Raw genomic sequence first — 24,520 nt, forward strand, 5'->3', positions numbered from 1 at the left:
TATATATATATATATATATATATTCACAAATACTTGTACAATGGGACAATTATCCCTTTGATAATATAATAACGAAGAATGACATCTTTGGTTGACCTTACAAATGAGACTACAATGTTAATTGTCCCCTCGTAAATATATGCTTTCAAGTATCATCTCAGCAATAATAATCTCGGTGACATCGTGCAAGAAACCTGAAGTCAAAGCCAGCTGTTGGTTGACTATTTACATTTATATTGCTTCCTGAGAAGTATTTAGACTGATGTTAGTTCCAGGACATCACGTCAAAACAGATCAAACGTGATCTAACATCTCAATCACTGTGAACACCGACAGCTACACCATCTGTAAACACAGCTACACCATCTGTGAACACAGACAGCTACACCATCTGGGAACACAGACAGCTACACCATCTGTGAACACAGACAGCTACACCATCTGTGAACACAGACAGCTACACCATCAGAAAACACAGACAGCTACACCATCTGGGAACACAGACAGCTACACCATCTGGGAACACAGACAGCTACACCATCTGTGAACACAGACAGCTACACCATCTGTGAACACAGACAGCTACACCATCAGAAAACACAGACAGCTACACCATCTGGGAACACAGACAGCTACACCATCTGGGAACACAGACAGCTACACCATCTGGGAACACAGACAGCTACACCATCTGGGAACACAGACAGCTACACCATCTGGGAACACAGACAGCTACACCATCTGGGAACACAGACAGCTACACCATCTGGGAACACAGACAGCTACACCATCTGGGAACACAGACAGCTACACCATCTGGGAACACAGACAGCTACACCATCAGGGAACACAGGACAACTACACCACCAGAGAACACAGACAGCTACACCACCTGAGAACACAGACAGCTACACCATCTGTGAACACAGACAGCTACACCATCTGTAAACACAGACAGCTACACCATCTGTAAACACAGACAGCTACACCATCTGTAAACACAGCTACACCATCTGTGAACACAGACAGCTACACCATCTGTGAACACAGACAGCTACACCATCTGTAAACACAGACAGCTACACCATCAGGGAACACAGGACAACTACACCACCAGAGAACACAGACAGCTACACCACCAGAGAACACAGACAGCTACACCATCTGTGAACACAGACAGCTACACCATCTGTAAACACAGACAGCTACACCATCTGTGAACACAGACAGCTACACCATCTGGGAACACAGACAGCTACACCATCAGAGAACACAGACAGCTACACCATCAGAGAACACAGACAGCTACACCACCAGAGAACACAGACAGCTACACCATCTGGAACACAGCTACACCATCTGTGAACACAGACAGCTACACCATCTGGGAACACAGACAGCTACACCACCAGAGAACACAGACAGCTACACCACCAGAGAACACAGACAGCTACACCACCAGAGAACACAGACAGCTACACCACCAGAGAACACAGACAGCTACACCACCAGAGAACACAGACAGCTACACCATCTGGGAACACAGACAGCTACACCACCAGAGAACACAGACAGCTACACCACCAGAGAACACAGACAGCTACACCATCTGTGAACACAGACAGCTACACCATCTGGGAACACAGTCTTTTTACAATCATGTAAATCGGTGTAGCGAGACAGGGAGGAGGTCCCTCGCGTCTACACGCTCCACCGTCCTCTCGTCCCAGTAACTGAAGAGCTTCTGTTAGCTTTCATTGGTATTGGGCCGAGTTTAACGGGTCGTAGTATATTGGGTGATGGCGCAAGGGGGCAGTTTGCGGGCAGGGAACGACTTCTTTGTTGCCTTGATTTGGAAGCTGGAGTGAGAGGCCGACGACTCCAGGTATACGGCTCCAGACGACTCCGCTGGGTCGTGGAATTACGACTTTCGCAAAAGCTTGTATGATCCGAGATTTCCTTTCATCTAATGCCGCTGTTCACCTAGCAGTAAATAGGCATCCGTGAGTTCGGCGACTATTGTGGAGTTGCATCATGGGGAAGATCAATAATTCGGTCTTAGGGGGGGGGGACCTGGATACAGGTGTAATGTATATATAATTACCCAGGTATCCTGTCCCCTAGCAACTGGAATTATTATATCTCGTGGGTGGATTATAAACGCTTCAAACCGAGCTATGTGGCCAGCTCTCAAGAGTGTTTCACGGGTCAATTGTTCGTTATTTGCTATCACCAGTGTTACTTGGCCTCGTCTACCTTTACCTGGCCTCGTCTACCTTCACCTGGCCTCGTCTACCCTCACCTGATCTCGTCTACCCTCACCTGGCCTCGTCTACCCTCATCTGGCCTCGTCTACCCTCACCTGGCCTCGTCTACCCTTACCTGGCCTCGTCTACCCTCACCTGATCTCGTCTACCCTCACCTGGCCTCGTCTACCCTTGGCTATGGCCACACAATTCAAAACACAGTGGAGCGCATTGTCGGTGACACGTGCGGGAATGATCCTAAAGTTTCCTATCAAGAATTGTCAGTATTTTCCTTTCTTCTAGTGTAAGTTAGACATGACTTCCGGCTGTTTACATCCAGGAAGTTCAAGACGTGTCAGCTTCACATTACAAGTCTCATCTCCTGAAGGATCCACGATGCTGGGGATAATTTGACGACGGAACCCATGATAAAAGCAATACAATAACTTGTATCAGTGAATAAAACAATTGATACTAATATTTTACAGTAAAGTTACTGGTAATAACAATAAAGATACTGGCAATAGTGATAAAGATACTAGTAATATACTAATAATAATATAGATATTTATAATATATATTAATATTAAAATATATATTATTTTAATATTAATATATATTAATAATAATATTGATATTAATAATAATATAGATACTAGTAATTGTATAGATTCTAGTATCTATATATATCTAGTAAATCTGTTTAATTTTCCTTTCAGATTAAACAAAAAAGAAATCTGATTTCATGAAAATTTAAATTAAATTTTCCTTGGGGTCGCGATCTCACACATTTATTATACTGGATCATGAGAACAAAAACTCACAGACACGAGACTATTCTCCAAATTTGTGTTTTGTATTAACATGGACGTTGTAAGAAGAGCAGACAATCAAGGGACCAAAACAGCTCCTTCCAATTGGCTCTCATCTGGGAACACCGTTAGTCACATGACCAATTCAAGCACTCACCATACCCTCATTAATTCCCATTATACAAGCCCATTACACCCCAATTCTGACAGTTACCCTGACGGTCACCACTTATACGACGCATTCCAAACGTAAATGCGTCGTATAAGGTACTCCGTTATACAATGCGTCGTATAACTTCCAGACTGGGTCCGTTATATTCCTTCCTTTTCACCGCAGTTCCTTTATATATCTGCTCCTCAATCTGCACTTTTTCTCCTCCTTACCGCTGCCTACGTCTCGTTTGCTCCGTAATGGCCACTTCAGTCTCCCGGGTGCGATAACGAATTGGAGAAATTTCTTAAAACTAGTATTATATATATATATATATATATATATATATATATATATATATATATATATATATATATATATATATATATATATGTCGTACCTAGTAGCCAGAACTCACTTCTCAGCCTACTATGCGAGGCCCGATTTGCCTAATAAGCCAAGTTTTACTGAATTAATATATTTTCTCTAACTTTTTTCTTATGAAATGATAAAGCTACCCATTTCATTATGTATGAGGTCAATTTTTTTTATTGGAGTTAAAATTAACGTAGATATATGACCGAACCTAACCAACCCTACCTAACCTAACCTAACCTATCTTTATAGGTTAGGTTAGGTTAGGTAGCCGAAAACGTTAGGTTAGGTTAGGTTAGGTAGGTTAGGTTGTCGAAAAAACATTAATTCATGAAAACTAGGCTTATTAGGCAAATCGGGCCATGCATAGTAGGCTGAGAAGTGAGTTCTGGCTACTAGGTACGACATATATATATATATAATGTATGTCCCGGTGGGTATACCGGATGCAGTTATACTGGTGTGTCGTCCTTCGACAGGGCATTGTCCGCCTCGGCTTTGTCCCTCCCTGTCTGAGCACACACCGGCACCGTCACATGTGGAATGTAGAGGGCCTGAAGAAGCACAGTCAGGGAGCATCAACACAGCAGTGACTGGTCACTGAGGCGAGCACCTAGGTCACATAGCGGGGCGCAACAGGTCTAAGTTTGTTATGACCCAGCAACACAACAGGTCAACACTATCACAACACAACAGGTCAACACTATCACAACACAACAGAGCCCAACACAACACCGGGACGACATCGACGCACGTCAAAGGCACCACAACAAGTGTTGTATCAAACTATTACACTAAAACTATACAACATTTCCTCTATTATTAAAAATTCAGCTCGTGTGTATTTCACAGACAAAAGATAAGGTCTGATAACACAGAAGATAGTAATTAGGTAAGACCAAGGGCTTGGTTTGAGCCCTATCATCTTCGCAGATTATTTAAACAACAGCCAGCTTAACTGCCTAATTATACCTCATTCCTGAACAAATTTCAAGGCTACAGCAAAATCTCTGAATATTACTAATGAACAGTAGAGTACACTTGTGTATATATATATCCTTCGAAACAAACTTAAACACAAGGGTATATATTGACTCTTATAAAACACATACAACATATATAATTAAGATATTCTCACGCCCCCAAGACACTCTTATCGTACACCAAACTAACGTATCTATTTCTCTTTTTTTTAGAATTGCTGTCACCTGTGCCGAGCTTCGGTGAGTAACTCCAGTCATGTTTAAATCTATAAATAACACTTAGCTGGATAAGAACAGGAGGTCCGGGATATTATTTACCGGTCTTACAGTAATTGGTAAAACCAGAGTTGTATTGCCTGAGAACATGAGTTGGAACAAGCCCTTAGCGGCACAGACAGGCCGGGCTCCTCTCATATCCCGGACTGTGTAAATAGTATGTGTGTGCTTATGCAAATACCAGTCACGCTGCTCCATAATTTGATACACTATATTGCTGGTAGCCAAACTGCGCAACTGGCGTGGACACGTGATGCACTATTTGCAGCCATGCTGTACCCCCAGGCAGCCATGCTGTACCCCAGGCAGCACTGCTGTACCCCAGATAGTACAGTATGCGGTGGGCAGCCCAGGCCTGAGGTAGGCAGCCCAGGCCTGAGGTAGGCAGCCCAGGCCTGAGGTAGGCAGCCTCGTCTTATAATGAGACACATGCGTCTTCCTATAATGAGCTCTCGTCTTATCTCGAGATGTGATGCCATAACGAGCAGCACTATATTTAAAATTTTATGTTTGCCATATTAATTTCACTTATTTTAGACCATGTATTATACCCCGCAGCTCGATCCTGCAGCCACAAACAGTAAACACACACACACACACACCTGCAACACTCTCCTCTTTCCTAAATTCTAATTTTCATTTTACACATTGGCAGTAGATGAGCTTCTCCTGTATCTGTTTCTTAGGGGAAAGTGTGTTGTGTCCGGTGACTGTATTCAGAGATGGCGTGTGTGTGTGGGTCCAGAAGATACAGAATCAGTCACACTGTAATTCTGGTCGTGGTTCTGCTCCTGAGAGCTGCAACATCCTCTGTATTCTGAAACGTTGTTGGAATAGTGCTGGGAGATTTAATTTGTAAATGAAGCTTCAATGTGTAAATAGAGATGGAGGATTTAACCTGTAAATGTGAACGAGGCTATTATCCGGAAATAGCGTTAGAATACAGCGGAAACCATTTATCGTAGCAGATAGCTTGAAAGTGTAAACACATTTATATTTATCTAAACAGTAAGAAATACAGCCGTTGGCTGTGTAGACTGAGACAGTAATCTATTCGCTTGTTCCAACAGGTCGTGTAGGCAGTTCTAGGGGCCCGGAGCTGTTCTCGCTTGTTGTTGTTTTAGATTTAGCTACTTAGAACAAAAGGTCCATGTAGCACAGGCTATGGCGAGCCCGTAATAAAAAAAAGCTGTTCTCACATCATATGGTATATATATAACCAGGCGAGGTGTAGGGCGCGCGTCCGGCTCCTCCACTTAATGTTGATCCACCGAGTGATATTCGGCGTCGGGTTTGTGATCTTTCCCGAGGCCGCCGTGGATGCTCTCGGCGGGGAATGTTGGCTTTGCACTCTGAATATTCTCCCAGTTTTCACGGGTCATATTTCCGCACATCACAAGAGGTTTACCTTGACCAGACGATATGGAAGAGAGGTGGGAGAGAGAGTGAGTGGGAGAGAATGGGTGGGAGAGTGGGTGGGTGGGGGAGAGGGAGTAGGTGGGGGCGAGAGAGTGGGTGGGGAGAGAGAAGGATGGTGTCTCACATCAAACAATCTTACCCTAGCCAGATACTAAGGAGGTGATGCAGGGTAGGTCGCTTGACGTGTAGGAAGTCAAGCTTTCACTATTTATGTACGTAGGTTAGATTACCATTTTAAAAGCACTACAATGACCTTCTGTGGTTTGATTGTTCAATAAATCACTGAACTAAATGTTTACCAGATCTCTTACCCTGTCCATGGAGAACAAAACAAAAATGTATATATATATATGTGCTGGTTAGCATTGTAAATGTTTAACTATGTTTGTGGTAGAAAGTATTCACAATGAGAAAATCCACCAGGGCTGTGAGGTGGGCGCGAACCTACGCCTTTGCAATTGCCAGTCGCGTACTCTACCTGTAGACCACTGCTGTTTTGTAAATGACACATACCTGAATATCTACTGAAATCACATTAAGTCTGGAGGCCCTTACTGAAGCCAGTCCAAGTTTTTACGAAATTTGGACTTACGAAACATTTTACGAAACGAAACTTCGTCAAAACTTGAACCTATTTTCATGTGGATTTTCTCCTTGATATACAACACGTTACTGTGATTTCTGTGTTTAAGAATAATAATAATAACTGCCTCAAACTTGCTCCTCCAAGCCTGGCTGTAACTGATGACTTTCTGGACATCTTGTTGAGAATGATAAGTTCGAGACGGTGACCATGCACCTGGTTGGCGGCGCCAGTCGGGAGATGTGGACCTAACACCCCGAGGACGGACTGGCTTCCTCCTGACTGGTGCCAATCAGGTACAGGAAGCTAGTCTTCGCTCTCAGTATTTTTTGTCCCTTCAATAAATTTTGCTTTAAATTTAGAGCCTCTCCGTCAATTTAGCGACTTCAGAACAAATCTTCACAACCTCCAACACTTACTAGATTTAATTTAACGATTATACACAGAGCGCAGAGCACGCACGCACACGCACACACACACACACACACACACACACACACACACACACACACACACACACACACACACACACACGTCTCTCTCTCTCTCTCTCTCTCTCTCTCTCTCTCTCTCTCTCTCTCTCTCTCTCTCTCTCTCTCTCTCTCACACATGAAAGTCGTACAAACTTTCGCAAACAGATGAAACTACGAGACAAATGAGCCTCAAACACCTTAATTGACTGGTTGACAGGCAGTCAATTAAGATACCAGAAGGTGCAACTGGTGCCTTAATTGACTGTTGTACCAGAAAGTACAACCCATCAGATTCCTTCGCAATTTTTCAGGGCGTATCTCGGATATTATAATTCCATCCACCCTATAATGCTCGACTCTCACAGAGGAAAACGCTTTTCCCTCTGCATTTTTTTTTCCATCAGACGTCACGCAAAAAAAACATTGGGTATTATTTGTAAACAGTACTAATTGTTTTTCAGGAGATATAGCAGGAAAAATGCGTCATAGTCTCACTGCCAAAAGATTAAAAAAAAAAGACCGAAGATAACATTTTTCAAGGCTTTGTCATGCCCGTTCATAGATAACACAAGAGCTAGTGGGATGCCCTACCAGCTCTACCCTCGCCAGTAGAGCTCCCCGGAGCTCTGTTTTAACACAGAGCCAGGGGGTTCCTCGTTCATCAAGCTCGCTGGTCCAATCATCCAGGATTTAAATTTCGAAGTGAATCTTATGAAATCGAAGATTCCAATTTATTGTTTTATTTTTGTCTTATTCGTGCAAGCTGTGTTCCTGGCTGCAACACTGTTTAATAATGATCAATGTGACTGCAATAATGGATCACCACTAGTCATTTCTTTGTAACCATGAGGCACCTCTATCGTACGTGTTAAGAGCAATAACAATCTCTCACACAATTAGGCTCGTGCTGTCGACGTCTGTCAAAGGTCATCAAGTGAGGCTTATGCAAGAGTCTGTCAGTCACGCCACAACATATATCTATAACAGTACGAACAAACAATTCGATCATACTAACCTAGAAATAAAATATGCTTCACTTACGATATCGTAACTTTCTGACAATTATATTTATCGTAAACGTGGCCCCCAAAGAGGTAATAATGCCTTTAAGAAGCTAAATAGGACACTCAGCTCACACATGAAAATAAAGGTGACGATGTTTCGATCCGTCGTAGACCATTACAAAGTCGTTGTCCAGAAAGAACCGAAACGACGCCACTTTCTTAATTTTTCAGATGTTCTACACGTCCTACACGTGAAACATGATTGTTTCACGTGTAGGACAGACACAGGAATGAGTTTGGGTGGATGTAAATAGCTGCCACGTCTGGGCAATTAGGCCTTCTGCAATTTCCTTAATTCTTATGTTCTCAATTACATGCTCCTAGATACTAGATCTTAATATACTCCTTCGAACTTAATGTAATACTTAATGTAATCCTTCGTATTGCTGAGGCTCGGCCCTTAAATGTAGATATACTATGTTAAGGAGAGAACGACGCAGAGTATAAACATAAGAATGAAAATAACTGCAGAAGGCCACTTGGCCCATACGAGGCAGTTCCTATTTATATTCATAAGCTCCTATTTATATCCGAACAAACACAAGAGTGTCTGTGTAATTTCTCCAAGTGTCAGGATTCGTTATTTTTTTCTGTCGTTCGGCGTCATGGGGAAAATAACCAAGTCACAACCTAACATTCCTGTCACGGGTTATAGCAGGGAAACTTTAGCTTTACTAGCAACAGCAAAAGTTGTGCACCCTGTCTGAGATTCATGGGACGGGTGTTGGAGTCCTGTTCGGTGACAGCGATGTGCTGTAAAATTCATTGTTTATTGCCTGGGTGGGATTGCCATTGTACGCGATTACAGAATTATAGTCGAATTTGTAATATATCCTATGCAACGTATGTGTGTGTATTCACCTAGTTGTATTGACCTAGTTGTGTTTGTGGGGGTTGAGCTCTGCTATTTCGGCCCGCCTCTCAACTGTCAATCAACTGTTACTAAGTACTAACTTTTTTCACACATACACCCTCAGGAAACAGCCCGTAACAGCTGTCAAACTCCCAGTTACCTATTTCCTGTTAAGTAACACGGGCATCAGGGTGAAAGAAACTGCTCATTTGTTTCTGCCTAGTCCAGGAATCGAACCCGGGCCACAAGACTACGAGTTCCGCACGCTGTCCACTCAGCTACCAGACCCCTGTGTGCGTGTGAGTGCGTGTGAGTGCGTGTGATCGTACTCGAATGAAAACTACATGCCAGTACACAAAGACTAAGAGAACTCACTCAGTCTAATGACTAAAAAAAGGAGGATGGGTCATAATCCCAATATACAAAATACTGAAGTGAATAGTAAAAAGTTAAAAGGTCATTTCGAGACTGAAGATGAACATAACGAGGCACAGTTTGACGTTTTAACACAAATGCGTCAACAAAGATATACGGAAATCCTGGTATGCAGAGAAGGCGGAATGAACTTTACTCATAAGAGGCAAAAGCAACCTCTATTCACAACTTTGTAAGTTCGACAAAGTACCTGAACGTCGGGAAGTATAAATGCAACAGCTATAGTAGCTGAGAGGCGAGGCTCTAGAGCTAGATCTCACCCTCTTTAGACACTACTAGATAAATACAACTAAGTACAATGTTAAATATACTCCAACTATTTTCTAAATCAATGTGGGAAATGCCAATTCCCACTGGTGGCCCCACATTGGGTACCTAAACGACACCACTAGGTACCTAAACGACACCACTAGGTACCTAAACGACACCACTAGGTACCCAAACAACAATAGCCACTTGGTACATAAACGACACAACTAGCCCTAGGTATCTACACAACAACCCCAGCAACTGAATTTGATTATCTTAAACCTAACATAAATCTTCATGTCTAAGATTAGTTAAAAAAAAAATGCATCTAAACTACTCCAATATATTCTAGCTTTTTAAGCTAATTCCACCAGATCCCAACCCAAGTTCAACACCATCCTGAGATTAGTTAAATCTGTGTCTTTCTCGTGTGACTGAAAAGCATCTCGTGGCGTTCAACATTTTGTCCTCAAGACCCGTTTTGCAAGCGACAACTGGCGATTGAATTAGCCTCAGCAGCCTTAACTAGGTTTGTAGGTAGCTGTCATATTGGGCGTGTTGTGGGCATCTTGCATATCAACTGGTTTGGGCGATTGGGATTCAGAGGGAGGTCTCGATGAAGGGGTTCATACAGCTACGTGAGGCGGCTCAACAAGCTGGTTCAACAAGCTGGTTCAATAAGCTGGTTCAACAAGCGACACTCTTCCTCGCTTGATCGTGTGAAGTTCACGAGACTACATGCTTGAATGTAACCCTGATTTTGCAGCAGTGCCGCCACGCAACCGTGAAAACTGTCTACAAATCGTCATTGATTTTTCGAACGGCGCGAACACGAAATATAAAAAGAGAATCCTGAACAAAGTAATAATGTGACGCAAAGATTGCGGAGTGAGAGGGAAGTCGTGAGTATTTTGAAATTAAACCCTTCGGTGTTTTATGCATAGTTTAATCTCCATTTTATTTTGACACCTTGCAATGTGTAAAAGACAATAGCTTCCCATTCCCTTGTTATAAACCCTTACCAAGACTTAAGACAGACTTACCAAGACTTACTAAGACTTATCGTGCGCTTGCAGTAGCGATGGCAGGCTGTAGCCAGGTGTGTGTGTGTGTGTGTGTGTGTGTGTGTGTGTGTGTGTGTGTTTGTGTGTGTGTGTGTGTGTGTGTGTGTGTGTTACAAGCTGTAGCCAGGTGTGTGTTGTAATGTGCCCAGATTTAATGTCCCGACTATTATTATAAATTATCTATTATATATTTCGTGGTGAGAGTCGGTCTGGGGTATCGATTTTAATAGGAAAGTCAAAGACTATAGAAACATCACAGTGACAGGGGCTGGCACGTAACAGTGACAGCGGGTAACAGTAGCTTACAGTCCTGGGCACGTTGGAAGTGAAAAGCAGAACCATTACAGTGTCACACACGTGGATCCTGCTTACTCGTGTCAGACCCTATTGTCTTCCTCAAGACAAGTGTGAACCGTGGGAATAACTAAGTGACTATTATAATTACACCATTTGATAGTTAATGGTCCAAGACGGACCGAAACGTCGTCTTTTCTTCATTTTCTGAGGTGTAGTTTGGTCATTATGCACTCAGCAAGGATGTGACAGTAACAAGAATCTTGTGCAATTCTGGTACAAATTAACCAGGTACTGGATTCTTAAGTGTACCATTTAACAATCGATTTACATCTGCCATAGAAGCAGCATATTAATAATTAAGGTCAGAATAGTACAATAACATCTAGTTATCATAGTGCACTGTTGCTCTGATGGCCCAGTCACGGTAGAAGTTCTACCTGACGAAAGGTAGAGTTATCTACGCTATTACACCTCTAGTTTATTTTAGTTCATTTATTATTGCACCCCATACCCATCCCCGGGGCGGTAGAGGAGAGGGTTACAGAGGCACATAATGGGCTCAGGGCTTGACCCCCCAACATTTCCTATTGCTGTAACACATGTTTGTGTCAAACAGCTGTCGCTCAGAGTGGCCCCACCTGCACGCAGCTGTCCCACACCGTGTCTGTCTGTGTCCCTGCTGTGATTATTTCATTTCAGAGCTACGGTCTTGTATCATGCAGGTCGGCGTTCAATTCCCGACCGTTCAAGTGGTTGGGCACCATTCCTTCCCCCCCCCTCACTCCCCTCCGTCCCATCCCAAATCCTTATCCCTTCCATGTGCTATATAGTCGTGCTGGCTTGGCGCTTTCTCTTGATAGTTTCCTTCCTTCCTGCCCATAATTAAAATTAAATAAGTAGGCAAACTATTTTTTTTTTTAGTTGACAAATGCCCTCTCCATAAATCAGAGTGGAAATTACCTCTGTATTAAACATTATGTTTCATAATTTAAAATACCAAATTAGGAAAACAAAATTCCAACCCATCAGGACAGAGAGCATCCAGGTCGTTTGCATCCAACGTGTTCCTTCAGGACAAACACCAGAGAAAGCTACGGGCTCACCATAGCCCGTGCTACTGGCCCCGCTCCTGTGCCAGGTAAGTTACGGGCTCACCATAGCCCGTGCTACTGGCCCCGCTCCTGTGCCAGGTAAGCTACGGGCTCACCATAGCCCGTGATACTGGCCCCGCTCCTGTGCCAGGTAAGCTACGGGCTCACCATAGCCCGTGCTACTGGCCCCGCTCCTGTGCCAGGTAAGCTACGGGCTCACCATAGCCCGTGCTACTCGGAACTTATGTTTCGAGCAGCTGAATCTCTAAAAACAATAACCACCACCAGAGAAAGGATTTTTTTTTAAGAAACAAAAATTCCTCCTGCAAGTGACGACAGAAACTGTTGAGATGCTGGGATCTGTTAGTAATCAAGTTTGTCACCGAGACGACCCTAAAATTGGGCTTTCATTGCCGCCAGCGCCGCCAAGTGGCCATCAAATGCAGTTTTATTGTCGAGTCCTTTGTGTGGCCAGGTGGTGGCGGGCGGGCGAACGCCTCGACACGGCTGTTGCTCTTGCGCTCTCACAGGTCGTTTCTGATATCTTGAAGGAAGATTCGAGCTCTTCCAGAGCAATATGCTTTTCCCTGTACAATAAAGGCGTTTATTACGACAAAGCGTAATGAACAATTCCAGGAGATATGAACAATTTAAGCTTTACAAAGATACAAATATCCTTCATTGTTCTCTCGTGTCTCTTACACATGAGTGGAATAATGCAAATTTCAAGTTTACTAACAGTCTGATTTTCCTGAGTTAGAATTGACGCGTAAGAATATTTAGCTGAAAAAGTAGGTGACAAGATTCTACCTTGGTGGGTGTCAATTTTGTACTGTGCAAGGAAGCGAGTGATGACCAGAGGAAGCGAGTGATGACCAAAGAAAGCGAGTGATGGTCAGGGGGGTCTTCACTAGTCCCACTCTCTAGCCTGTTTCCAATACATTTATCAACTTTAGAACCTTTTCCTCGAATGTCTCCACACTGTCTAGTGACGTGCTAGTCAGCTCTAAGACGACACCAGCAGCCATCTTCCAGACCCCTGCCCCAGCAGCCGTCTTCCAGACCCCTGCCCCAGCAGCCATCTTCCAGACCCCTGCCCCAGCAGCCATCTTCCAGACCCCTGCCCCAGCAGCCATCTTCCAGACCCCTGCCCCAGCAGCCATCTTCCAGACCCCTGCCCCAGCAGCCATCTTCCAGACCCCTGCCCCAGCAGCCATCTTCCAGACCCCTGCACCAACTTTCCAGGTTGTCCCAACCACATAGCGAAATGGAGTTACAAACTGTGAAGAAAAACCCGCAACAGCAAAGTTTAGTGCGCGTATAATATCAGCAAGTTTCCTTGCATTCTCTTAGATCACCTCAGCTCCAGACGGTGTGGTGCCAGCACAGCCAGGAGCTGCATCCTGTCTGGGGAAAATAATTACCCTCAGACCACTCCAAAATACGGTTGCTACAGTGTAATTACAAGCATGAACTGTTGGTATATTGTGTCGAAAACGACTTAAACAATCGCCAGCTTACGAATCGTCTCTCTAAATAAGAGAGAAACCGCTGCCTTCCAGGTCTCTTGCATATCTGAAATATTCTTCCTCTTATTCTTGAATTTAGGAAATTTTACGAGGTCTTGAGTCTAGAGGACTACACAGGACCCTTATTTCACAGGACTTTTCGTAAAATAAAAATTTCCCAATTATTTTGGGAAATTTTTTAATGGAGGCTGGATGTGTACGCGCGTATATTTATATATATAGATATATAATATATATAGATATATAGATATATTTCTATATAGATATATAGAAATATATTTATATTTCGTGTGTAATTTAACCCTTAGCGATTGACATGAGATAATTATGACTATTAATTAATGTTGAAATTAACAGTTTTCATATGTCTTTCTGTTGTGAATGGCAGTAATGAATGGGTGTGGTGAATGGCAGTGGTGATTGCTTACGATGAACGACTTTGTTAAGTAACTATTAAACGACTATAGCTAACGATAACGAAGCAATCTTTGAGCATCTTGGTGAAATTTCTCACGAAATTGTCAGTTGTCTCCTGGAACTCATGTCGAAATATACGAGAAAATACTGTTCAAAGTTTTTGCACAGTTAGAGGAGCGAGCGAGCGAGAGAGAGAGCGAGAGAGAAAGCGAGAGAGAGAGCGAGAGAGAGAAAGCGAGAGCGAGCGAGAGAGAGAGACTGTAGAGAGTATGAAAAAGCCCACCACACAGCCTATCCTCTACTACGCCAGCTCACTTTAACATATAGCTCTCACAAAAGTAAAGAATAATAGCATCAAGGAACTTTTCTCCGATCCCAAATTCCTTCCCCAAACTTACTTACTTCTATAACAATGTTAAACTTAGTTTTTTTCATTGACTGGTAACTTTTAATTATTTCTGTGTTACTTTTGCCTATTCTCTTTTACATGTTTTAACGCAGTCTGTGAAATAAAAAATAAAAATGCTTGCAAAATACAAGCAGAAGAACCCGGGCTTCGTTTCCCGGGCAAGCATATGGAAGGCGACACAGGGGTGCGCCTCTAACGCCCAAAGTGATATCACGAAGATCCAGATCACAAAAGTCACTGAAATTAAATTGGCAGTGAAGATGGCAGAGGGAAGGGGAGTGCCAGGCTGGGTGGATTGCATGGGGTTGGGGTTGGGGTTGGGGTTGGGGGTTAGGGTTGGGGGTTAGGGTTGGGGGTTAGGGTTGGGGGTTAGGGTTGGGGGTTGGGGTTGGGGGTTGGGGTTGGGGGTTAGGGTTGGGGGTTAGGGTTGGGGGTTAGGGTTGGGGGTTAGGGTTGGGGGTTGGGGGTTGGGGTTGGGGGTTAGGGTTGGGGGTTAGGGTTGGGGGTTAGGGTTGGGGGTTAGGGTTGGGGGTTGGGGTTGGGGGTTAGGGTTGGGGGTTGGGGTTGGGGGGGGGCAGGGGTGTACCAGGCTGGGTGGATGGCAGCGAGGGTTGCCAAGCCGAGAAGGATGGCAGTAAGTATTTACTGGTCGTTCAGGGATTAATTTTCTGCAGTTACCTAGCTTCCTGGAGACTAATGAAAGCATTAGGACTTTTTTCTTGGGGGAAAATTCCCACTTTAATTCCCATTCATTACTTTCTAAAACTTTTATCAGGCGTGATGTGTACGGAGTTGTTTTGTTGAAATTGCTTTCCCTCGTGGAGCTAATGACTCAACATTGGTCCTTCCTGGGCCTGCACGCCGTCCGAAATATACTTTTTCGGTGTTATCTGTCAACTTGTCCGTTCTCCTGTCACGCGCTCCTGTCCGTCTATACGCGTCCCTGGCCGTCCGTCCCGTCCGTCCAGAAACCGGTTCTACCGTCCGTCCGTCCAGGGGGAGCAGAAAAAAAGGCCACGGGAGAGGCTAGGATGGAAGCTGGAGACTATATGGGGTAGCACAGAGAATTATACGGAGGGAAGAGGTGGGGGTAGGAGAAGAAGAGTAATAAGGATAAGATTGATTGATTGATGAAGTTTAAACCACCCAAAAGGTGGCACGGGCATGAATAGCCCGTAAGTGGTGGCCCTTTTGAGCCATTTCCAGTATCAAAAGCTGATACTGGAGATCTGTGGAGGTGCGACTGCACCCTGCGTGACGGGAGATGTCTCCCGTGAATAAGGATAAGGAACAATGATGTACATGCTGAAATCCTGCTCTTTAAACGACCCAATTCGACCCAATTCAACTCTATTCGTCTCAGCGTGATCATAAATCCTTACGCAACACGGACAATACTTGAATAATCTCATCTTAACGAAGCCGAAACGTCGTCGTTTCTCCGTTTTCTAATGTGTGGTTTGGTCATCATAATTACCTTCCAACAGCCCTCATGGCTGAAATGTGTGTTCGAGTCTCCCAGTATTCTCAAACTCGGGTTCAAATAAGCCGAGCTCTGAACACTCGTATACTTCACATATCAGTATACTTCGCCTTGAATGGGCAGAGGTTTACATATATACTCGGTCTGGGGAATATCGGTGTCTCTGACGTCACACAGGTAAACATCAGAGGTCTCTGACGTCGCACAGGTAAACATCAGAGGTCTCTGACGTCACACAGGTAAACATCAGAGGTCTCTGACGTCACACAGGTAAACATAAGACGTCTCTGATGTCGCACAGGTAAACATCAGAGGTCTCTGACGTCACACAGGTAAACATCAGAGGTCTCTGACGTCGCACAGGTAAACATCAGAGGTCTCTGACGTCACAAAGTAAACATCAGAGGTCTCTGACGTCACAAAGTAAACATCAGAGGTCTCTGACGTCACAAAGTAAACATCAGAGGTCTCTGACGTCATTTAGGCCTCTCCCAGTGCTTTAAACTCGCTCTTGAGCAACACAACAGATTCATGACGTCACTCAAAGCTTTTTCAAAGTTTCCTTCTCCGTTCTCACGCTCCCTCCTGCCGTTTTCTACTTTTCTACCGGCGTCCTGATATCCTGCCGTTTTCTACCGGCGTCCTGATATCTTGCCGTTTTCTACCGGCGTCCTGATATCCTGCCGTTTTCTACCGGCGTCCTGATATCCTGCCGTTTTCTACCGGCGTCCTGATATCTTGCCGTTTTCTACCGGCGTCCTGATATCCTGCCGTTTTCTACCGGCGTCTTGACATCCTGCCGTTTTCTACCGGCGTCCTGATATCCTGCCGTTTTCTACCGGCGTCCTGATATCCTGCCGTTTTTTACCGGCGTCCTGATATCCTGCCGTTTTCTACCGGCGTCCTGATATCCTGCCGTTTTTTCCCCTGACAGTTTACCTTCCTTTCCCCCCCCCTCATGAGAGTATTCCTGTGATACAGCATTGGTGTATACGTCTGCTATCCTGAACACGTGTACACGTAAGCTTGTGTACACGTGTATGAACGAATAGACCTGTGTGTGTGTGTGTGTATATGTCACGTCATGAAGCACATATGATCACTACCAGCATATCGGGAGGTAAGGGGGGGGGGGGGGGCGGGGGTTGCAAGATAGCTGTTCACTCCAGGGGTACAGGGGGTTGGAAGGAGTGAATGGGGAGGGGGGGGGAATGGAATCTCTTCCCAGGGAGGATAACCTCAGGACATGAGGGAGAGAGGGGAGTGTGGGGGAAGGGGGGGGGGGGAGGGGGAAGGGGGGTTGCTTACGCTCAACGAGGTGTAAAACCTCTCCCGCTGATGCTGCTGCTCACCCGGGGGTTACACAGCTATCACCCTGGAAAATTGAGATGCATATTGTACCTTCAGATTCATGCGGGGGTTCTGCGGGGAATTGAGTGCGCGTGCGTGCTGTGCGTGGGTGTGCGTGTGTATGTCTGTGTCTCACATTGCAAGACGGGCTTAGTCTTTACACACACACACACACACACACACACACAAGCCGTGAGATAAGATTACTTTTATCCACACAGAACAATAAGAGAGGTACAAACCTCTAGAGGACGTTTGTACAACATGAGGAGGAAGCGGAGAAGGAGGAAGAAGAGGAGGAGGAGGAGAATAAGATGAAGAGGCACAGCTCAACAAAACAACAAACCCAGGAAGTAGATCAGAGTACAAAAGAGCGAATGTAAAAACTGACGATTAAATCCTTTTGGAAATAAATTGGATGGTGTCAGAAGTTAATAGGGGCTAAGAAATAGGCTGTCAAGAAAGGTCAAATCTAATTACTTTAGGGTGACGAACTACACTGCCGCCATGTTGTGACGTTATGTAACTACCGAAACTATTGGCTATAACACAAGCAATAAAGAACACATACGAGTATCGTCTAAGTGTCGTTAATTCTAATTATTTTATCGTTACATATAACTGGATATACACCGAATGTTTTCCCGCGCTAAAATGCTTCCGTTCATATCTGGTATAATCAAGCCAAATTGTTTTTCACCAAATTATGACGAAATTAGCTTTTGTCGGTAATTAGTTAAATTTTACACAACAAAATTATTTTAAATTAAATGTTGTTCTCTAAGAAGACTACAATATTGTTCCATTAGTAGACAATAATGTAGTCCCATTATTAGACTACAATGCTGCTGTTACTGTTGTTCCCCGAGGAGAGTACCATGTACTTCCTGCTGACTAGTCTTGAGTAACGATAATAACGTAACAGTGCACAAGAGGCACTGCTCAGACGGGGCATAAAAATATTTGCAGTTCTTCGAGAGGAATGTTGCCGGCACCCAGGGGGCCAGATTCACGAAGCAGTTACGCAAGCACTTACGAACGTGTACATATTTTCTCGATCTTTAGCGGCTTTGTTTACAATTATTAAACAGTTAATGAGCTTCGAAGCACTAGGAGGCTGTTTATAACAATAACAACAGTTGACCGGCAAGTTTTCATGCTCGTAAACTGTTTAATAAACGTAACCAAAGGAGTCAAAGATTGAGGAAAGATGTACAGGTTCGTAAGTACTTGCGTAAGTGTTTCGTGAATCTTGCGTAAGTGTTTCGCTCCAGAACACTCTTGGAAGCCCTCAACCCACTCACACTTCCTCTTCCAGGCTTCAAAAGTTTTGTTCTCACTCATTGTGATTCTTAATCCATTCAAGTGAAGCTCACGGAACTACTAATAATACAAATCAATGTTATTATTGATATTATAAAATTGAAAGGAAATGAATAATTGCGTTTGCGTAGAGCGTTGTATAGTGCGTATACAACAGCCATTGACGCAGGTGTCTGTGTGTCCAGGACTCTTATATGGTTGAACACAACTCATTGCTATAGTGTTAAAGGACAATACGTATTACATAAGAACACCGGAACACATTACACACTGTAAACAGCTTGTCCACACACAACCTGTTTAAATTCTCCAATTTACACCAGTGGCGCTTCGTGGGCACTTTGGTTCACTCATTTGCAATTCTGTTACCAAACCTCACCTCTATATCTCACTTTGTTATCATTGTTACGAGTTATATTTAATTTGATCTTTTTAAAGGTCTCCATGCAGGATAGCGTTCAATCCCCGACCGTCCAAGTGGTTGGGCATCATTTCTTCCCTCCCGTCCGATCCCAAAATCCTTATCTGACCCCCTTCCCAGTGCTATATAGTCTAAATGGCTTGACGCTTTCTCTTGATAGTTCCCTTCTATATATCTCTTATTAACACCTGTAAGCAGTGTTCACTGCAGTTAGTTCCTCGTGGCGGGGATTAATTTTGTCATCCATCACTGCTTGTTCTCCAGAGAACTGAACCAGTCTGTGCAATGTTGATAATACTGCAAGGTATTCATTGCATGTGAATTTAACTAGTAATTAAATAGTAGTAATAGTAAACCATTCCTAGTAAGGTCTCACTAGTGAAGAACTATTGGTCTGAAGATAGTAGTGCCAGACTACACGTCATAAGTACATTTGGTTCATATTCAGATATTAAAAAATAAAATAATAAAATAAATAGATGTATTAATACATTGCTGCGCTCAAAACCATTGCTGTGGTTTGGTTAGATGTGGGCTTAATTACCAATCACTGGAGGGTTGTTAAGGCTTCAGCAAATGCTTACTGACCAACCAGCGAGATTACAGGATTGCAGGATTACTACTGGACAGGATTACTACTGGACAGGATTACCACTGGATAGGATTACTAATATCCCAATAAACAAACATATACTTATCGTAAGGAAATATTAATAAAATAAAATAAATAAAAAAGGGAGGCTATGAATTATATAAGAAGACAAATTAGGAGGAGAAAGAGAGAAGAAAAGCCTAAGAAAATATAAACGAGGCACTTGACCAATACAATGCAATTCCATTTTTGCTTCAGGGTTGAGGAGGGTGATCCGGGGTCTCTAATGATGCCTTAGTTACGCCTCACCTCACCGATTGGCAGAGAATTTTCCCCTGGGTTGATTCACGAGCAGTGTTGCGTAAGGCGGTGTTGCATGGGGGGGGGGGGGGGCGGTGTTGCATGGGTGGGTGGGTGTTGCATGGAGTTGTGGTGGTGCATGCGACGAGGAAACACTACTCCCCCCCCCCTCAGCGGGTACACTACCCCCCCCCCCCCAAGCAGGTAGCAGTGTATCTGCCTCACACCAGCAGGCAGGTTTCCGCCTCTCAACTCTCCCAGACACCCCCTTCACCCTCTGCTAGCAGCAGCAGCAGACCTGCTCGCCCCATCCTTCACGTATAAACCTCCCCCTTGAGCGCCTCCTTCCAGGTCATAACCGCTCCCTTGGGTCCCATCATTATGTATTCACCACCCTTCATTACCGCAGATACATGGCTCCCCTTCTCCCCAAGCTCCCTCCCCTTCTCCCCCAGGCTCCCTCTCCTCCCCACGTACCACCTTTCTCCCCAAACTCCCTCCCCATCTCCCCAAACTCCTCTAAACCCCCGGCACGGATCGTTTGACACCTCTGTGATGTATTACTGTGATGTATTACTATTACCGGGATCTGTGTCAGTCTCGCCTGTGCTGGGTGTGGCTGGGTGTGTGCTGGGTGTTCCCGGTACTGTGTATGACCAAATATAAGATATTTAATGCGACAAAACTTGTAAACTATGCGGCTGTTCTATCAATCTAAACAAATAAATTCAGTAGAATTGTTTTTTTCCACCTTTGCTCAGAGCGAAATCATGAAATGAGTAGTTTAGTTAAACTAGTTCATGAATATATTGTAAACACAGAGCTAAGACGCTTCACTGAGCCATAGGAACACTTCAAGTAAATTAGGCTCTTATAGTCTCTCTCCGGAAATTTCAATGGATATTTATATGTAAGTGTTTTTTTCGCTTTCCAACAGAGTTTTGGGCGAGACCTTCCCCCATAACGGAACACCTCGGCCAAGACGCGCCCCACAACGGAACACCTCGGCCAAGACGCGCCCCACAACGGAACACCTCGGCCAGGACGCGCCCCACAACGGAACACCTCGGCCAAGACGCGCCCCACAACGGAACACCTCGGCCAGGATGCACCCCTCAACGGAACACCTCGGCCAGGACGCGCCCCACAACGGAACACCTCGGCCAGGACGCGCCCCACAACGGAACACCTCGGCCAAGACGCGCCCCACAACGGAACACCTCGGCCAAGACGCGCCCCACAACGGAACACCTCGGCCAAGACGCGCCCCACAACGGAACACCTCGGCCAAGACGCGCCCCACAACGGAACACCTCGGCCAGGACGCACCCCTCAACGGAACACCTCGGCCAAGACGCGCCCCACAACGGAACACCTCGGCCAAGACGCGCCCCACAACGGAACACCTCGGCCAGGACGCACCCCTCAACGGAACACCTCGGCCAGGACGCGCCCCACAACGGAACACCTCGGCGAAGAAGCGCCCCACATGTAAACAATCCCAGGGCGAGCCAGCCAGGGCCTCATTACCAGGGAAGATGTGTTCGTGTGTAATGTTCTGGGACTAACTTTACGCATCCCGGGAGTGGCAGTATATACACAATGTTAAGCAAAGTGGTTTAAAACGAGAATATGAGCGCCAGTTAGGAAGTGAGAATTAGTCTGGAGCTGCTCGGACACCCTGGAACTGTGGAGGGGGCGGGGCGGGGCATTCTATAGGCCTTATTTTGAGGTTATTTTGAGATGATTTCGGGGCTTAGCTTCCCCGCGGCCCGGTCCTCGACCAGGCATCTTTTCTGAAACACATCCCCAGGAAGCAGCCCGTAGCAGCTGTCTAAACTCCCAGGTGGGGGGAGTTAGACAGCTAGACCTATTTACTCCTAGGTAACAGTATAAAAAAACTATTATTTTATCTGTTATTTTCGTTAGCTGATAGCTGAGTGGACTGCACTTCGGATTCGTAGTCCTGAGGTTCCGGATTCGATCAACGGTGGAGGCGGAAACAAATGGGCAGAATTTCTTTCATCCTGATGCCCCTGTTACCTAGTAGTGAATAGGTACCTGGGAGTTAGACGGCTATTACGGGCTGCTTCCTGGGGGTGTGTAACAAAAAGGAGGCCTGATCGAGGACCGGGCCGCGGGGTCGCTAAGCCCCGAAATTATCCCAAGATAGAAGAAGGGTAGGTTAAATGACGTGAAAGAGGTACATGCTTTTCTCAGGTTTCAAGACGCTTACTCCTTGCTAGCACTGGGCTGATCACTCTTAGTTCCTCCTACTGAACTAATTAGGTGTCCAGCAGACTCGAGAGACCATCAGTGTAACTTCCCCAAACACACCCACAAACGCTTTTCACTGAAACTCTCACGACGAAGACAATGGATTACTGCATCTACCTGAAGCTTCCCCACAGCAGGTGCTTCTCCGGCTTATTACCTCTCATTTATGACCACTCCAACACAGGTTCCCGTGGCGGCACCTGCACGGGTTAATTGCTGATAACTCCGTTACAATATTTACCTTAACCATTGCGTAAATGTACAAGTAGATTATCACGCGAGGGCGCTCACCTGTGTTCATTTATAAAAGTGTTATTTGAAACCGTATTTGTTTTTAATAAAAATACTCAATGACCGGGTTGATGAGAAAATACTGAGAGACTTTCAAGACAATCAACTCACTGTAACAGGAATATACAGGCGATGAGTCACAACGTGGCTAAAGTATGTTGACCAGACCACACACTAGAAGGTGAAGGGACGACGACGTTTCGGTCCGTCCTGGACCATTCTCAAGTCGATTGTCTGATAATCGACTTGTGACAATCGACTTGAGAATGGTCCAGGACGGACCGAAACGTCGTCGTCCCTTCACCTTCTAGTGCGTGGTCTGATCAACAGGAATATATATATCCGTTGTCGTATTTGCTGGATATTAACGGGTGTACCTCGTTAATTCACCGTTCTGATCAGACTTATGGTCCCGGATTGGATTGGCGCGTCCACGGACCCTCCAGTATCAGCTATTGGTACAGATAATGACTCCAAAGCGCCTCCACTTACGGGGGCTCACCATAGCCCGTGCTAATTGGAACTTTTTGTTCCCAGTAGCTGAATCTGAAACAACATCCAAAACATGCTGGATATCCCTCACTGAGAAAGATGACGCGGTAGAGAGACCCGCCAGACACTACCACACAAACAACAGTTAAGTCTACGATCGCAGTGTTGAGCACATGTTCAAGGTGTCAAAATTACATTACTATTATTATGGTGGTTGTAACATAACGTAACCTAATGCAGGATGACTCGCTCCGCCTCAATACTTCGACTTTATTAAATCGTATAAATAAAATACGACCCTCATCATACGTATGACAAAAACAATGATCTCGTATAAAAATTCATCTTGTGAATACCTTCGAGTTGGTCAATAAGCTGTTATTATTGTGGCTTTTTTTCAACCCTTCCCCCAAAGATTGATCAGACTTGAAGCCCAGCCCAACACCAAGCCAGATACCATCCTGGCCACATATACAGTTACAAGAGTCGTGTGGCTGATTAAACCAACAGTATGGTTTAACAGCCTCACATAAAACACCACAATATCGAAATATCTATAAGCATTAATCTTAAGAATATGCATCAGTATTAGTATCGTTGGTCTTATAATTTCCATTATTTTTTTCTAATATGTGAAGATAACATTTGCAAACAATAAAAGAATGATTACCTTGTGATAGTTCCGAGGCTCAACGTCCCCGCGGCCCGGTTTCTGATCAGGCCTCCTAGTTAGTGGTTTGATCAACCAGATTGTTGGACACGGCTGCTCGCAGCCTGACGTTTGAATCAAGATAAACACAAATATGTAATTTGATGGTTCTATTACATTCCATTTCCCGGTACCACTGCCCTCTGATGCATGGAAATTGACGCTATTTATCCGAAGCGTCCAATTAGTCTGGGCGGTGATTAGCAGCACGTGTGTGTGTGTGTGTGTGTGTGTGTGTGTGTGTGTGTGTGTGTGTGTTGCATCGATCCTCTGCTACAGGGCTTACACGATCTCGTTCAAGGAAGGCGAGTTTTTATCAGTGACGTTCCATATGCACTCCGTTTGGCGCCCCTGTGAGTATTTTTCGCAACTAGAAAGGGGGAAGTGGGGTAGTAGGTGAGGGAATAGGGGGTTGAGGGGGCGTAAGGGGGAGGGGGTAATGGGAACTCTTGGAGTCTTGTTGGGGGAAGGGGCAGCCCCTCTGGTCTTTGAGTGTGTGTTCCGCAGAAATATAATTAATAATTCTCTTTAAACGTGTTGATGGGGAATGTATCCA

General features: G+C 44.8%; 1 protein-coding gene across 1 annotated transcript in view; it reads left to right on the plus strand.

Annotated features, from left to right (window-relative positions):
• The window catches only part of LOC123753878 (uncharacterized), a 111,754-nt gene that overhangs the window by 26,785 nt on the left and 60,449 nt on the right, over positions 1 to 24,520 (plus strand). Inside the window, exon 2 of the mRNA XM_069306826.1 lies at positions 4,781 to 4,807. The gene's annotated coding sequence lies outside the window, so the exon portion shown is untranslated. The remainder of the gene's footprint in view (positions 1 to 4,780; positions 4,808 to 24,520) is intronic.

Source organism: Procambarus clarkii, chromosome 6 (assembly GCF_040958095.1).
Source record: "Procambarus clarkii isolate CNS0578487 chromosome 6, FALCON_Pclarkii_2.0, whole genome shotgun sequence".
In the NCBI taxonomy this organism is placed as follows: domain Eukaryota; kingdom Metazoa; phylum Arthropoda; class Malacostraca; order Decapoda; family Cambaridae; genus Procambarus; species Procambarus clarkii.